The sequence below is a fragment of the Mustela lutreola genome, chromosome 3 (genome assembly GCF_030435805.1).
Source record: "Mustela lutreola isolate mMusLut2 chromosome 3, mMusLut2.pri, whole genome shotgun sequence".
Taxonomy (NCBI): domain Eukaryota; kingdom Metazoa; phylum Chordata; class Mammalia; order Carnivora; family Mustelidae; genus Mustela; species Mustela lutreola.
The window spans coordinates 99119158-99132551 of record NC_081292.1 but is presented as its reverse complement, the minus strand read 5'-3'; the positions used below and the strand labels follow the sequence as shown (position 1 = coordinate 99132551).

Here is a 13394-nt window from a genome sequence, read left to right as displayed (position 1 = left end):
ATTGGAGAGGAATTCACTTCAACAGTCAGTGCATTTCAGGTTAAAAGTTCCCACCAACAGTCCACATTCTTGTTTAAGACTCAAAAGCTGTAAGGACCCTGGTGCTCTCACAGAGTACTTTTGCCTCCAGCACCCAGCTTCTCAGAAAGCCCCTTCTGACTCCTCAGTGCCCTTGGTGTCTGGTGACTCAGTGTAGGCTAAGAATGTTTCCTCCATGCTATTCTAACGAAGAGTTATTTATCACTAATTTTGATGAGGAATCTATAATGCATGAAACTAAATAGTTCCTTATGATTCACAGATTTCATATTTGTGAGTTCATCTCCTCACTAAAATTTATTTGTAACCCCAAATTCAGTACTCAAGGCACTTGTGCAGTCATTCACAGACATGTGCAGAACAGCAAACATTTGAGTCACCCAGTACTAGGTTCTCAGCTCAGGTTGAACAAGGCGATGCTCTACTTCATGTTTAAGCTTTTTTGCTAAGCAAATGTCCTCTTTGTGGCCTATTTAGTACTATGTTTTTGGCATTTTTGTGCTTTTTGTTGGTGATTGTGCTGCTTAAAATGACTTTCAGACATAGTGCTGAAATGATATCCAGTGTTCCTAAGCACAAGAAAACTGTGATTGCCTTATAGAGAAAATACATTTATTGGCTAAGCCTTGTTCAGGCATGAGTTCTATGGCTAGTGGCCATGAATTCAATGTTAATGAAGTAATAATGTGATACATTCAGAAAAAAAGGAAGTGGGAATTCACTGATCTCATTATGAAGTCATTCTGGAACGTGCTAAAGTGAAAGCTATAGTGTATGCTTCAAATATGAAAAAAGCAGTTAAAATGTGGGTGCATGAGATGATGAACTAAAAAGCGTGTATGGGGCAGCATGTTGTAGGACTGAAAGCTGGGGAAATTTATGTTCACGTTACCCAGTGTTAGGAAAATGTTAAACCTATAGCACTTGCATGGCTCATCTGTTTCAAAGGATGTAATGGTGTAAGAAACATTAAATTTTCAGGTGAGGTAGGCTCTAAGGATGAGGGGGTTTCAAGAAAAAAGAAAAATTTAAATACCAGCTAAGTATTATACAAGAAAAGGGTTATGTGGAAGAGTAGGTTTTCAGTGCTGATAAGACTGGCTTATTTTACAAGGACTTTGACAAATGAAACGTCATGCAAAATACTGTTTTGCCTGACAAAAATGCTGTGACTAGAGGCTCACAGGAACCTCACTATTTCCCCCCAGGAGCAATGACTCAGTATTTGCTAGTGCAGTGTTTTCAAAGGCTTTATAAAATATATGTGGCATGAATAATTAGACTCAACTGTAATTGGAAGACCACAGCTCCAGGAAGAGGGTATGAAGGAAAGCATGGGGATGTGTGGATATAAAGTAGTCATATTCAGTTGTGACTCATTACTATCTTTATAATAAAAACCTTTTTCCTGAGTGATGCAGTCTAATTCCCTGCATTTGTCTCTTCCACAACCAGACTGAATACATAGAATTACCTAGGTTTTGGACTCTTTAATCCATTCTGATAGGATGTTTTCCAGGTGTTTATCAAGGCCACTGTATTTTACCTACTTAAAAGAGCTATAAGCTAGATATTGAAAATATCTTGATTAAGGTGAATATTACTTTTATTTATTCAACATACATTTAATTTTAAAAATAATGTCTGGAGCACTAACATACTAGGCATTGTTCTGGGTGGTGAAGATGTAAAAATTAAAGCACTACAGTAGAGGAATTCAAGTACCACAGGGGATCACAGGAGGGATGCTGAAGCCAGCCTGGCAATGTAGATGTCCCCTGAGCTGAATCCCAAAAGATGTGTAGGTTTATTAGGAAAGAAAGGAATGCAAGGAGGCTGTTAGGTCAGAGAAAACATCCTTAGCACAAGGATATGGTGGAAACTTTTAAGAGGTGGCTTAACTAGTATATCAAGTATGAGGAGGAGTGGCAGGAGATGAAACAGAGGATTAGGTCAGGGGCACATCACAGAGCATTCTAGATGAAGAGTTTATAGTTTGTCTTCTGGCCACTATGTGAGGTGGGAGCCATCGAAGGCTTTTAAGTGCAGAAACAATACGGGCATTTGATGCTAGCAATTGCACATTTTAAATAGGAAACAGAGTAGAGGATGAATTTGGGGATAACATAATAAGATATGAGGACCTGAATTAGATTGTAGCCAGAATAGGTAAAATAATAAAAAATTGTTCTAGTACTTATCAAGCATGTTTTAAGTGACAATCACTAAGTGATTCAAATGAAATAACACATTCCTTCCTATAGATGCCATTAGATGCCAGTATTAATGTTATTTTCATTTTTCTAGTGAGAAAATGAAGACATAATTGCCCAGGTAGCAATGGTACAAGCCAAACCCAAGAAGTCTAGCCCCAGAGCCCATGTTTTAACCAACATGTGATACATCCTCTCTAGGAGAAGGTTGGAGATATGTTTAAGAGATAAAATCTGTCAGATTTAGTTATTATTGGATGTGGGAGATGATAAAAAGGGATGAATCTAGTGTTTCCTTGGATTTCAGCTAAACAACTGGGTAGATGAATAGTGCTAGCCTTTCCTGAGAAAGGAAACACAGGAGGACCTGAGATGTAAAGAAAGGAGTAGAATAATAAGAATGATTTGGTACTAGTTCAGTCAGAGGTGGCTCATTCAAATGGATATATTCAGGAATCAGTGTTGGAATTATTAGTCTAAAGGTTAAGGAAAAAGTCAGGGCTAAAATAGAGATTAAAAAACCATGGGAATTGTATATTCTAGCAGAAAAGAAGGCAGAACCCAGAACCTCAACATGAATAATTACAAAGGAAGGAAAGCCAGGAGAGAAGGAAAATGGAGCAGAAACAGTGGAATGGTCAGCAATGTCAAATGTGGCAGAAAGTAATGAAAACGACTCACTGTACTTCACAATATGAACTTAATTATTGAGCTTTGTAAAGTAGTGTGGATATAGAAGTGTGGGCAGAAGTCAGGACAGTTGCATGAGGAATTAAATAAGGAAAGTGGAGGAAGTGAAGCAGTGAAAATGTCTGGAAATACAGTTTTCTTTCAAAAAAGATGGCCCAGAAAATAAGGAGATTTGGGGCACCTAACATTGATTAACCTCTCTGAACCTCAGTTTCCTCATCTGTAAAATGGAGATATTAACATCTTAATATTTTGTTGGCTTGTTGTAGGGATTAAATTAGAAATGATGAACTGTGTAGTACATGTCAGACACATATAAAGTGCTTAATGAAAGCTATTCCCTTCCTCTCTATCAGCCCCTTCCTGAATAATTAGCTTGACTCAGAGCCATATGTTAGGATAAAAGAAGAAGACAATCTCTTTCCTCAGGAAGCTTACAGTCTAGCTAGAATGCTAACACAGTAATAAAATGTATATTGAAATTCGGTATACATAAAACCATAAGTAACTATACTGAAATACAGATGCTGTAGTGTATTCAACAAAATATTGTTAACAGAAAGGCAATGTGGAGGGAGCACAGGAAATACCTTGCAGACGGGGAGATACTTGCCTGAAGAATTGATGAAATTTCACTGGGGGATGCATTTCAAGTAGAGAGAATAACAAAATCAAGGGCATGGTAGGGAGAGTCTGTCCAAAATAGTGGTGTAAAAAGAAACTGAGTTCACTTCCTCCTGTGCACACCAAATCTACAGCTACATGTGGAACAATTCCCTCTGAAAAAAAGAACTGAAAACTAGTTGAAATGTTCCTCCACAACAACAAAGGATAAAAAGACCACATGGAGAATGAGATAGAGAAGCAGAGACATGGTGTTTCCAAAATCCCCACCCCAGAAACAGAGACACTCAATAGGAAGGGACCTCACAAGTCTAGAGTTTCTCTCAAAGAAGGGAGGGGTTTTTGCCCCACATGAAGCACCCAACCCCTGGGACCTTCACCAGAAAGACAAGCCCCCAAAACATCTGGCTTAGACAAACAATGAAGCTTACATCCAAGTGACACAAAGGACTGTAGGAAATGGAGATACTCCTGTTAAAGGACTTAAATGCAGTCTCACTTACCCCAGGAACAAATACAAAGTCATCAGCTTAAAAACCACCTATACTATCATGAAGGGGATCCATTTACTAATCTTAAACATCTGCTATAGGAGAAGTGACAGATGGGACTATGGAGGCCAGCAGTGTACATGATTACAGCCCCACAAGAATGTATATATTTACATACTTTGAAAGCAACTGCGTGAGGGTCAGACTTCTAATCAGCCTGAAATGAGGTGCTAACTGAGATCCTTCTCCTTGGATCATGACAGGTCTTGGTGCACCTTCAACAATGGGAACTTATCAAGAATAAATCAAACTACTTAAACAACCATAAATGTCCAAAAGACAAACAAGAATTAGGGCATGGTTAAATAGTAAATTTCTTCACCTACACAAAGCCACTCCTTCAAGACTGGTAGAGGGACCTCTTTTGCATAATACATAGAAACAAATTCAGAGTCAAGCAAAATGAGGAAACAGAAGAGTATGTTCCAAGCAAGAGAAGGATATAAAACCTCAAAAAGATCTCAATGAAAAAGATGTAAGTAATATACCTGTTAAAGAATTCAAAGTAATGGTCATAAAGATGCTCACTAAACTTCAGAGAAGAATGAATGAATACAATGAGAACTTAAAGAGGCAGAAAATATAAGAAAGTACCAGACAGAAGTCACAGAGCTGAAGAACACAATAACTGAACTGAAAAACACACTAGAGGAGTTCAAAAGCAGACTGACTCTAAAGAATCAGTGATCTAGAAAACAGGGCTCAATCAGAGCAGTAAAAACAAACAAAAATCTTAAAAAGTGAAGATAGTTTAAGGGATCTATGGGACAACATCAAGTGAGATAACATTCACCATTCACATTACAAGGGTCCCAGAAGGAGAAGAGAGAGAGAAAGAAGCAGAAAATTTATTTCAAGAAATAATGGCTGAAAACTTTCCTAATCTGGGAAAAGAAACAGACGTCCAGATCCAGAAAGTCTATAAAGCTCCCAAAATGATGAATCCAAAGATATCCACATCAAGACTATTACAATTAAAATGTCAGAAGTTAAAGAGAGAGTCTTGATGCCAACAAGAGAAAAACAACTTGTTATGTACAAGGGAATCCCCATAACGCTATCACCAGAGTTCTCAGCAGGAAATTTGCAGTTCCAAAGACAGTGGCATTATTTATTGAAAGTTCTGAGAAAGAAGAAAAAAAAAAACTTTCAACCAAGACTACACTACTTAGTAAGGTTATCATTTGGAATTGAAGAATAAATAAAGTTTTCCAGATAAACAAAAAGTAAATAAGCCCATCACCACTAAACTGGACTTACAAGAAGGATAAATGGGACATTTTTAGCTGAAAAAAAAATTAGTAATTAGTAACAAGAAAATACATGAAAGTAAAAATCACAGTAGTAAATTTAAATATATAGTAAAGGTAGTCTATAAGCCATTTATAAAGTTAGTATGAAGGTTAAAAGACAAAAATATATTTTTTTAAGATTTTATTTATTGATTTGACAGAGAGAGATCACAGTAGAGAGAGAGAGGGAAGCAGGCTCCCCACTGAGCAGAGAGCCTAATGCGGGACTCGATCCCAGGACCCTGAGATCATGACCTGAGCCGAAGGCAGCGGCTTAACCCACTGAGCCACCTAGGTGCCCCTAAAAGACAAAAATATTAAAATTAACTATAACTACAGTACTTACTTAAGGGATATGCAAAAAGATGTAAAATGAGATATCAGAAACAATGTTGGGAGGGAGTAAAAATGTAGATTAACAATGGATTCAAACTTAAATTATTGTCAACTTAAAATAGACTGTTTTACATATGTAGGATAAAGATATATATATATATATATATATATATATATATATATATATGCAGTACAATAGTACCAAAATATATAAATCAAATATTAATAGACCTAAAGGGAGAAACTGACAGCAATACAAAAGTAGTCAGGGACTTTAACACCTCCTTACATCAATGGATAGGTCATCTAAGCAAAGTCAGTAAGGAAACATTGATCTTCAACAACAGACTAGACATGATGGACTTAACAGATATATACAGATATAACAGATATATACAGAATTAAGCTTCTGGGTATATTCATATACCCATTTTAAATTCCATGCAAAAGCAGAATACACATTCTTCACAGGTGTACATAGAACATTCTTCAGGACAGACCACAGGCCAGGCCACAAAACAAGTCTCAATAAATTTAGGAAGAATGAAATTATATCAAGGTTCTTTTCGGACCAAAATGGTGGGAAACTAGAAATCAATTCAAAGAAGAAAACTGGAAAAAACACAAATAATCAGTGACTAAATAATATGGTACCAGAAAACCGAAGGGACAATGAAGAAATCAAAATAGAAATTTTAAAATACCTCAAGACAAAAAAAAAAAAAAAAAGGAAACACAATAATCTAAGATCTGTGGGGAAATGTGGTTCAAAGAGGGAACTTCATAGCAATACAGGCCTACTTCAAAAAACAAGAATAATTTCAATGAACAATATTAATTATATACCTGAAGGAACTAGGAAAAGAACAAATGAAGTAAAAAATTACCAGGAGGGAAGAAATAATAAAGATCACAGCAGAAATAAATAGAGACGAAAAGACAGTAGAAAAGATCACTGAAAATAAGGGCTGATTCTCTAAATAGTTAAACAAAACTGACAAACCTTTAGCAAGGATCACCAAGACCATACTTTCGCTATTGTATATCCTTGCCTGTGTCACAAATTAATTGACCATACATGCATGGGATTATTTCTGGGCTCTCTATTCTGTTCCATTGATATGTGTCTGTTCTTATGCCACTTCTATGCTTTTTTTAACTGAGGACAGTTGACATAAAATATAATACTAGTTTCAGGTGGAAAACAGAGTGATTTGACAAATAAATACATTACTAAGTGCTCATCACAGTAAGTTAATTGCCATCTGTTACCACACAAGTTGATTACAATATTATGGACTGTATTCCCTTTGTTGTACTTTTAATCCCTATAACTTATTTATTTTAAAACTAGAAGCTTGTGCCTCTTAATCTCCTTTCATTTCATCTCTTCCCCCACCCCCTGCCCCTCTAGAAACCACGAGTTTTTTCTCTATGACTCTGTTTCCCTTTTTTGCTTGTTTTGTTTTTAGATTCTACATATAAGCGAAATCATTTATCTGTCTTTCTCTGTCTGGTTTATTTCACTTAGCATAATACCTTAATTCATCCTTGTTGTCATGAATGGCAAAATTTCCTTCTTTTTTTATGGCTGAATAATAATCCTATTGTATTTAATTCCATAGTACACAATATATTCTTTATCCATTCATCTATCTGTGAACACTTGGGTTATTTCCATATCTTGGCTATTATAAGTAACACTGCAATAAACATAGGGTATTTTTCACAGAACTAGAACAAAAAAATCCTAAAATTTGTATGGAACCATAAGAGAATAGCCAGTATCTCAATATCTTGAGAAAGAACAAAACTAGATATAAATACACAGTGGAATATTACTCAGCCATAAAAGAAAATGACATCTTGCCATTTGTGACAACATAGATGGACCTTAAGGGAATTATGCTAAATGAAATAAGTCAGACAGAGAAAGATAAATACTATATGATTTCACTTATATATGGAATCTAAAGAACAAAACAAAACTCATACATACAGAAAACAGAATTGGTGATTTCAGTGGGGAAGAGGTGGATAGTAGTCAAAACAGGTAAAGGGGGCCAACAGGTACAAACTTCCAGTAATAAAATAAGTAAGTCATGAGGATATAATACACAGCATGGTGATTATAGTGAATAATATTATAGCACATACTCAAAATTTTCCAAGAGAGTAAATCATAAAATTATCTTCATATGGGGATAGATGGTAACTAGATTCATGCAGTGATCACTTTGCAATGTATCATTATGTTGTATACCTGGAATCAACATGATGTTGTATGTCAAGTATACCTCTATAATTTTTTTAAGTGTGATAGTACGAAATTCATGGAATATGAGGGGTAGTGAGTGGTAGGTCCTTAATGGCCTAGAAAGGCAGAAAACAGCAGTTGTTGCAGTGGTTATAAGATAGAATGTAGAAAAACTTGGCTCTATGTCAGTCAATCCTGACTTGATTCTATAAGCAATGGCAGTCTTTCAGCGCTTTAATAGAGGAGTGACATGACAGATCTGGTGTGAAGTAAGAAGAGAAGGATTTAGGAAAATGTATTAGTAATCCCTGTGAAAGTGGCTAGATAAAAAGTTTTGTGAAAATGATGCAGTCACCAGCTTACATGACTGTTTTTAAAAATCAGATGTATTGGTTGAGTCCTGAGTGTGACCAAGTACGTGGTCTATTCTGGAGAAAGTTCTATGTGTACTCAAGAAGAATGAGTATTCTGTTGATTTAGGGTGGAATGTTCTGTATTTATCTATAACGTCCAACTGGTCCGATGTGTCATTCAACATTCTTGTTTCTTCATTGATTTTCTGCTTGGATGATCTGTCTATTGCTGAGAGTGGTGTGTTAAGATCCCCTACAATTAATGTATTCATATCAACATGACTCTTTATTTTGTTTAACAGTTGGCTTGTGTAGTTGGCTGCTCCCATGCTGGGAGCATAAATATTTACAATTGTTAGATCTTCTTGGTGGATAGATCCTTTAATAATGATGTAGTGTCCTTCTGTATCTCTGACTATGGTCTTCAGCTTAAAATATAATTTATCTGTTATGAGAATAGCTACCTCAATGTTCTTTTGAGGCCCACTGGCATGAAAGATTGTTCTGCATCCTTTACTTTCAGTCTGGATGTATCTTTAGGTTCCAAAAGTCTCTCTTGTAGACAGCATATGGACTGGTCCTGTCATTTTATCCAGTCTGCAACCTGTGTTATTTTATGGAAGCATTTAGGCTGTTCACATTGAGAGTGATTATTGAAAGATGTTTTTATCTAATGAAGTCCTTGTTTCTATAAACTGTCCCTATAAATTTGTGTTCTGTGTCACTCTTGGATTCTTCTTTTATAGAACCCCTCTTAATAATTCTTGTAGTGCCAGCTTGGTGGTCACATAATGTTTTAAGCCTTGCTGGTCTTGGAAGCTCTTTCTCCCTCCCTTGATTCTGAATGTCAGTCTTGCTGGATAAAGTATTCTTGGCTGCATGTTCTTCTCATTTAGTGCCCTGAATAAGTATTGCCAACTCTTTCTGGCTTTCCAGGTTTCTGTGGACAATTCTGATGTTATTCTGATGGTCCTTCCTCTGTATATAAGGCATCCCTTCACCCTACCTACCCCTAAGATAGTCTCTCTGAATTTATGACTTGTGAATTTCACAATGAAGTATCTGGAGGCTTTCCTAGACTTGTTGATCTTGAAGGGGATGTCCTCTCTGCCTCTAGGAAATTGAAGAAGACACAAAAAGATGGAAAAGCATTCCATGCTCATGGATCAGAAGAAAAAACATTGTTAAAATATCTAAACTGCCTAGAGCAATCTATACTTTCAATGTTATTCTGATCAAAATTCCACCAGCATTTTTCAAAGAGCTGGAATGAACAATTCTAAAATTTTTTTGGAACCAGAAAAGACCCCAAATTGCTAAGGAAATGTTGAAAAAGAAAAAGAAGAATGGGGGCATCATGTTGTCTGATTTCAAGCTTTACTACAAAGCTGTGATCACCAAGACAGCATGGTACTAGCACAAAAACAGACACATTAACCAATGGAACAGAGTAGAGAGTCCAGATATGGACCCTCAACTCTATGGTCAAATAATCTTCAACAAAACAGGAAAAAATATACAGTGGAAAAAAGACAGTCTCTTCAATAAATGGTGCTGGAAAAATTGGACAGCTATATATAGAAGAATTAAACTCAACTATTCTTTCACACCATACACAAAGATAAACTCAAAATGGATGAAAGGCCTCAGTGTGAGGCAGGAATCTATCAAAATCATAGAGAAGAACATAAGCAGTAACCTCTTCAACATCGGCCACAGCAACTTCTTTCAAGACACGTCTCCAAAGGCAAAGGAAACAAAAGCAAAAATGAACCTTTGGGACTTAATCAAGATCAAAAACTTCTGCACAGCAAAGGAAACAGTCAAAAAAACAAAGACAAAGAGGCAACCCATGGAATGGGAGAAGATATTCGCAAATGACTCCACAGATAAAGGGCTGATATCCAAGATCTAAAAAGAACTACTCAAACTCAACACCCCAAAAAAACAGATAATCATGTCAAAAAATGGGCAGAACACTTGAACAGACACTTCTCCAAAGAAGACATGACAGACATATGAAACAGACACATGAAAAAAATGTTCATCATCATTAGCCATCAGGGAAACTGAAATCAAAACCACACTGAGATACCACCTTATACCAGTTAGAAGGGCCAAAATTAACAAACAGGAAACAACAAGCATTGGAGAGGATGTGGAGAAAAGGGAACCCTCCTACACTGTTGGTGGGAATGCAAGTTGGTGCAGCCACTTTGGAAAACAATATGGAGATTCCTTAAGAAATTAAAAATAAAGATACCCTATGATCCTGCAATTGCACACTGGGCATTTACCCAAAGATACAGATGTAGTGAAAAGAAGGGCTGTATGTTCATAGCAGCAATGGCCACAATCACCAAACTGTGGAAAGAGCCAAATGTCTTTCAACAAATAAATGGATAAAAAAAACATATGGTCCATATATACAATGGAGTATTATGCCTCCATTAGAAAGGATGAATACCCAACATTTGTATCAACATGGATAGGACTGGAGTCAGCATGCTGACTGAAATAAATCAAGCAGGGGCACCTGGGTGGCTCAGTGGGTTAAAGCCTCTGCCTTCAGCTCAGGTCATGATTCCAGGGTCCTGGGATCGAGCCCCACATCGGGCTCTCTGCTCGGTGGGGAGCCTGCTTCCTCCTCTCTCTCTCTCTCTGCCTGCCTCTCTGCCTACTTATGATCTCTGTCTGTCAAATAAATAAAATCTTTAAAAAAAAAAAAAAGAAATCAAGCAGAGAGAATCAATTATATTATGGTTCCACTTACTTGTGGAACATAAGGAATAGCATGGAGGACATTAGGAGAAGGAAAAAAGAATGAACTGGGGGAAATTGGAGGGAGAGAGGAAGCATGAGAGACTGTTGACTTTGAGAAACAGAGTTTTGGTGGGGAGGGGGTGGGGGGTTAGGTGAGCCTGGTAGTGGGTATTAAGGAGGGCCACGTATTGTATGGAGCACTGGGTGTGGTGCATAAATAATGAATCTTGGAACACTGAAAAATAAAATAAAATAATAAATAAAATAAAATAATTTAAATATGAAAATTAGATATGATTTCGCCTCCATGTGAATACATACATGGCCCATTTCACCTTAACCAGGATTAAAGTAGACTTTTAGAGAATTCTAAGTCTGAGATTCTGTGATTTTAACAGGTTTGGGGTCTAAGAGCAAATTCTGATAATTTAATAGGAAGTGGAGATTATATACTAGTTGAGTCAAATAATGTTCTGATACTTTCTACAAGTAAACACAAAAAGATACATTACAGGTATGATCACCTAAAGAGTATGATGAAGAATAATACAATATAGCTTGAAAGAATCAGAACACTAGGAATTTTAAAAAAGCATATGAAGAAGGAATTGGAACACTGGATCACAGTTCTCAAAGTGTAATCACTTTACTACTGTGGATTATTTTGTACGTTGCTTAATCCAAGTAGGTGAACACTCTCCAATTAACTTTCTATCACTGATTTCTAGTGTAATTCCATTATGGTCAGAGAAGCATATTCTGTATGATTCCAATCCTTTTAAACTTGTTGTTGTTACTGTTATCATAATCATCAAGGACATAGCCTCTCAGTGAATATTCTGTGTGCACTTGAAAGCAATATATATTCTGTGATTGTTGGGTGGGCTATTTTGTAACTGTTCATTCCAGTTGGAGGATAGTATTGTTCCCTTCACCTGTCTCCTTGGTATGTTTTTTGGTTTTTTGGTTGGTTGTTTGTTTTTTTTTTTTGTTTTTGTTTTTTTTTTTTACTTTTTCTATCGATTACTGTGGTAAAAGTGTTAAAGTACCCAACCATAATTGTGGTGATTCTAGTTCTCCTAAGCACACTTGCTTGATCATGCGAGGGATAAAAAAGAAAAGGAAAGGGAACATTTACTTGAATACATACCAAAATTTCAAAGTTAATACAGTAACTTTACAAAGTAGACAAAACAGGAAGAGGCCAATTTTATCTCAGGATGATGGGAGGATAGAGTCAGTATCCCTTGTCTTTCCAAGACCCTATGTAACACTTGTCCTTACAGTTTTAAGGGTAAGGGTAAGTTCTGCCATCCTGAGGAAGGTCTCATAATTATGACATGTCAGGGACTTGATCAGTTGAATTTTAATTAAGCACTCCTAGAACAAAATGTCTTGGTTAAAATTAACAGTTATGCTTTTGGACAACTGTAGGGCCATGTGACTGATCAGCTAGGGGAGAGTTAGGTGTTTGAAGACTTTCTCAACAGTCCTCATTTTATATTGTTGAATGACAATCTATTCTTTTTTTTTTTTTAATTTATTTTCAGCATAACAGTATTCATTCTTTTTGCACCACACCCAGTGCTCCATGCCATATGTGCCCTCCCTATTACCTACCACCTGGCTCCCCCAACCTCTTACCCTCAAACCCTTCAAAACCCTCAGATTGTTTTTCAGAGTCTATAGTCTCTCATGGTTCATCTCCCCTTCCAATTTCCCTCAACTCCCTTCTCCTCTCCATCTCCCTATGTCCTCCAGGTTATTTGTTAAGCTCCACAAATAAGTGAAACCCTATGTTAATTGACTCTCTCTGCTTGACTTATTTCACTCAGCATAATCTCTTCCAGTCCCTTCCATGTTGATACAAAAGTTGGGTATTCATCCTTTCTGATGGAGGCATAATACTCCGTAGTGTATATGGACCACATCTTCCTTATCCATTTGTCCATTGAAGGGCGTCTTGGTTCTTTCCACAGTGTGGCGACCGTGGCCATTACTGCTAAACTTTGGGGGTACAGATGGCTCTTCTTTTCACAACATCTGTATCTTTGAAGTAAATACCCAGTAGTGCAATTGCAGGGTCATGGGGAAGCTCTATTTTTAATTTCTTGAGGAATCTCCACACTGTTCTCCAAAGTGGCTGCACCAACTTGCATTCCCACCAACAGTGTAAGAGGGTTCCCCTTTCTCCACATCCTCTCCAACACATGTTGTTTCCTGTCTTGCTATTTTTGGCCATTCTAACTGGTGTAAGGTGGTATCTCAATGTGATT

The 13394-nt window shown here is 36.8% G+C and overlaps 1 protein-coding gene across 1 annotated transcript in view; it reads left to right on the top strand.

Annotated features, from left to right (window-relative positions):
- Positions 1-13394, top strand: part of LOC131826886 (uncharacterized) — a 166614-nt gene that overhangs the window by 149034 nt on the left and 4186 nt on the right.